This window comes from Hippichthys cyanospilos, chromosome 2 (assembly GCF_059441005.1).
Source record: "Hippichthys cyanospilos isolate Australia breed blue-spotted pipefish chromosome 2, RoL_Hcya_1.0, whole genome shotgun sequence".
NCBI lineage: Eukaryota > Metazoa > Chordata > Actinopteri > Syngnathiformes > Syngnathidae > Hippichthys > Hippichthys cyanospilos.
The window spans coordinates 31895955-31900932 of record NC_142370.1 but is presented as its reverse complement, the minus strand read 5'-3'; the positions used below and the strand labels follow the sequence as shown (position 1 = coordinate 31900932).

The window sequence follows — 4978 nt, the reverse complement described above, 5'->3', positions numbered from 1 at the left end:
GTTAGAGCTTTTCTTTTGGCAAAAAGTAATTTTTAACTTCCTAGTGTTTTTATTTTGGCCTTTTGTTAGATGTATCAAGATCAGTAGCCCAAATTGGGTCAAAATTGACACTGTGGGGTTAAATTTTGGAAGACACAAAATAAATAAAAGGATTGGTCCGATCCATATTATTGAATGTGGTAGTGGTTAGAGCTTTTCTTTTGGCAAAAAAAGTGGGCCTAGCTCCTGCCCAACACTGGATTAAACTAAGCCTGTGATGAATTTTATTGGATTTGCGACCCTCGTGTCACTGGCGGTGCCACAGCCCACAGACTCAGGGGAGTAGTAAAGAGAAAAATAGGTGTAAAGATGAGTGGCAAGACAAGCTCAAATAAATAACACAAGCCCAAGTACCCCTTTAAAATCCAGACAGCTGAATGTGAAGTCAATCACCCACGAGAAGGAACGGCGCTGAAGACAGAAAAGGCAAATTGTTATGTTGGGAAAAATCCTTTCAATTGCAGATGAAAGCAAGTAAAACCTATTAAGGTCCTCATAATGCGCTGGCGGGACACACGCGTTTATCAACACGCACTTTTGTTGGGCCTCCAGCAGACAATAGCCGTGCTGTGGTATTGCTCGATAACTTATATGCGTGATAGCGTTTGAGCTGCGTTTGCTTCAAGGGTCCCCCATATTCCAAATGTCATATTGTGCGTTTATTGCGTAATTTCTCACGCTTCAGTCTGCTGCCAGGTGAACGTTGAACAATGAGGAATTGTTCACAATTGCCTTAGCTGGAGAAATAAAGGTTAAACAACTAACAATTGTTTACACCCTTGAGGGGAAGAAGAAAGTGAAGTGTCTTACAGTAAACCCATTCATGTCAACTGCTTATTTTTTTTAAAACTGGATTTATTTAGGACATTTCCATGGAGTAGCCGTAAATGGACGGTTTTTGATGTCTTTCAAAATGCCTGATTCAAAAGATCAAGGTTATTATCAAGATGATCTTATAACTACAGTGGACCCCCACCATTCGAAATTAATCCGTTCCGGAGTTGGGATCGGAAGAGGAAATTAACCTATGCTAATTGCTTAATGCTGATAATACCCTTGGTAAAAACATCAAAATTATATATACATATTAAAAATTAGTCACAAATTAGTAAAGTAAGTGCTATTTATTTATTATAAACATGTATACAATTAAATAACGTCATAAATAATGAATATTATTGACATCATGATGCAAACTAATAATAGAGCAGCATCTTGGGATCCCATGACACTGACCCATCGCAGACCAGCATCTTAGTGACGCCATGACATGGACCAATAGCAGACCAGCATTTTAGTTACGTACGCAGTGACGCATGTAGTGACGTATGAGCGTGGTGCGACCCTGAGAGTCATACGCACGCACTGACGACAAGTTTTCAATTTTCCAAGTGTTGTTGATGCTGTAAAGCGGGAAAAATGCTGTAAAGAGGGGACAAAAAAATGTAGTATTCCACTTCGTAACGTGAAAAAAACTTAAGCCAGGGATGCCGTAACTCAGTGGAAAACTGTACTGTAAATTTTGGTCTATAAACTGCTAATTTTTTCAAATTCTTTGAGCCCTGCAGTTTATAGTCCAGTGTGGCTTATCTGCACTTTTTAAAATAGCCACCAGAGGGCAATCTCCTGATAAACAAAAGTAGAGAGAAGATGCCATTAAAGTATTGATTTTGAGTTACAACTGCTATTTTACTAACCACTAGGGTGTACTCTCCACTAGTGAATAAAATCAGGCATGTTCATGTTGTGTTGGTGCAATAATTTAACAATCCAAGTGTGTTTGATGAAAACATGTTGCCGCTCCTCTTTCTAAACACGCAGGCATGTTTACACTCTATTGAAGGCATGATTTTGCTGTTTCCAAGCTGTTTGGAAAAAAAAAGTTTTCAATATGGATATAGATATTATTGCATATTTAACTCTTAATAAAATAGTTGTTGTGTTTCTGTTATTAATTTCGAAAAACGAATTATGACTGAATCAATGGCTCCTCTACTGGCTGCTTCATAAATATGCACGATAACTGACTGATGGTACTTTGGTGTACTAGAAGAGCACGTGTACATCTGTCCATGTGGGTTGTATTCAGGAAGAGCCAGAGCCATGTTCTTTACATTTAATCCAATTTATTTTCCGCCTTTTCTGCCTCCCTCTCTTTTCATAGATACGTCTCTCTTGTTAATGCCAAAGTCAACCATGTGTGATATTGGCTTTGCTGGCTTTCCAATAGGCTTGATTCAACCTCTGCACTGCTGTTGTGTGTGCTATCATCAACTGTAAGGAAACGCTGGTTAATCTAGCTCCAAAAAGCTTCAAAAGAGGAGAGGATTAGATCCAGGTGTGTGTGTGTGTGTGTGTGTGTGTGTTTGGGGGGTCACCTCCTTCCCCCTTTGATAGAAGTACTGACCCCAATTGAGATTGCAGTGTCGCACCAAATCCAGAAGATGGAGCTAAATTGAAAAATGTTTTGAAGCTAACGGGTTTGTTCCATGTTGACTTTTTAGTGTGTTTCTTTAAACAAGGGGATTATTTCATGACACTTTTTTCAATTAATTGATACGGTTCCAAGGAGAGGACTAATTGCGCATTTTGCCTGGCAACAAGTGGTTGTCCAACCGTGATGGTGCTTATGTGACACCCTGGGGTTAGTGTTGTCACATATATATTTGTGAAGTCTGATTTTGAAATAGTTATAAATATCAATTATATTTGTTTTATCGAACTGCTGCTGTATTTATGTTGTTGTGATTTACGTTGTATTATTTCGGAGAAAAGAAAATACCGGAAGTAGTGATGAATGGTTCCGGGTCAGAGGGGGGACGGAAAAGAGCGCGACTTTGCTGCCATTTCTCAGACGAAATCTGAGAAGGAAGCAGCTCACCTTGTCCTCCTTTATCCGTCACTCCTGCCTAAACAGGTCAGTAAATGGGAGATAACTAATGGCCGCTTTTATTTTATTACATAGTGATATGTTATTTCTGTTGAGTTTTGTAGCAGTGAACCAACTTTTCGAACGATATTGGCACTTAATTGAATATTCGTTTCTCGCCGTACTAGCGTCGTCGTATGCGATTTTGTTTCGTGAGGCCTCCTTCAATGCGCGCCGATAAACTAAACGTGAAATGTTCTTTTTCTGTTGGTGTTGCAACATAACAAAATTGTTCTTTTTCATTTCTGCCCACTGTATTAGACACAGAGAATAGATGGTGTAGAATACCAAATTAGAAGACATTTGATGTCATTAATGTGTACTTTTGGAAAAAGAATATTTAGACAATATGTAAATGTAATGTTATTACTGGATATTGTGAAAGAAGAAGTTTCTAAAATGGTCATTGATTGATACGAAGACAGATTTACCAAAAGAAGGACTGACTGATGCGAATGAAAAGACAGAAATGTTTATAAGTAAAGTTTTGTGTATGTGTTGCGTTTAATAAACTCTCAGACGAAATCTGAGAAGGAAGCAGCTCACGTTGTCCTCCTTTATCCGTCACTCTTGCCTAAACAGGTAAAAATTGAATTGTTGCTGTGGCCCACCCCGCTGGACCGGTAACACTTAGCTGTTACTCCACTTCTCCATGCCTCCACTAGTGATCACAAAAGTAAATATTTTTAAGACAGCGTAACAACTCTCAGAATTCCCTCTCATCATCAGTTGTTTCCTTAGCGGCAAGTCTGCAGATTTAAATGATGATTGCCTCAATCTGTCAGTGTTATGCTTGTTTCCATAGCGATCGCTTCTGTGCTCCCACACTCTCTTCTTCCAGGTAAGACTGCTTGAATGTCAACAGTCTATCAGAAGGATTTTTTGTCACGACTGATTTTTAACTGTTACATGTTATAGCAATCGTCCTTGATTATGATATGATGAATGGGCTTTATATCTAATTGGAACCTGTGAGTGTCAACAATAAGCATCAAAAATGGCTTTGTGACTCTTATTGTCTGCTTAAATGGATAGCGATAAAATAAATCAGAATAATTCATAATTGCCTCGCGATAGGGCGAAATGAAAGATGGGACCAAGCACCAATTTCAACACTGAAGATATATTTATTGTTCTTTTTTCATCGTAGTGTCATAGCGATTCATTTCCCGTCGGTACGTTTCCAATATTCGGCGTGGTTATCTGAATACCGAATATTTTATTAAAATCCAGTCCAGAACCAGCAGTGACACGAATCGAACATTCCTTCAAGGACGGCTCCTCGCATCTCCGCTCTCCTTTTTCTTCGGGCGCAGCTGAGCTGACGCAGCTCAAATTCTGACTGATTCATCTGGCTGACTTTGTATGATTCAAGCAACTGACAAAACACAAGCGGCAGCAGCACAGATCCGGAGTCAAGCACTGCAACGTGTAACATCATTTGTAGCGGTGCATTAAGTGCTAAGCTCCTGCTGATGATTCTATAATTCAGTTTTGGAGAAAAATATTATTCATGTGAGGAAAATGCTCTGGGGTAATAGAGTCATAGCGGGTTTCGTAGAATGGACAAATCTAATATTGCTTTTGATATCCTATTATGTACTCAGTGGTCACTTTTTCTGCTAACATCTGCTCTAAAGATTTTATTTGATTACACAGCTTTTCACCGGTTTTGTTAAATGTGTTCATGCATAAATAAAAAAAAAAGGCCCAAATGTGTCCATTTTAGAAAGTCCCTTCATTTAATGACCATTTGTCATTAAGATCAATTAGATAAGGAATCATTTACTCCATCAGCGATGTTTTGGGACCGAAATTCAGCCAGGGATTTTTTTTTACCGCGGCCATGACAAGTAGAAAACGTCGATGAAGCAGCTGTGACGAGCCGCCACGTGAATTTCATTCAGAAAGTGTATGGTTGGAATACGCCATGGTGTATTCGGCCATTTTGGGAAAATACATTTTACCAGTGGTGGAAGCGATAAGCCATTGCGTAATCGGCCGTTACGG

The 4978-nt window shown here is 39.1% G+C and overlaps 1 long non-coding RNA gene across 1 annotated transcript; it reads left to right on the top strand.

The window, feature by feature from the left end:
• The first annotated feature begins 3494 nt into the window (after positions 1-3494).
• On the top strand, positions 3495-4664 carry LOC148428270 (uncharacterized). Its single transcript, XR_015864897.1, has 3 exons — positions 3495-3644; positions 3774-3809; positions 4202-4664. It is a non-coding gene; the product is annotated as an uncharacterized LOC148428270 (long non-coding RNA).
• Positions 4665-4978: the final 314 nt, after the last annotated feature.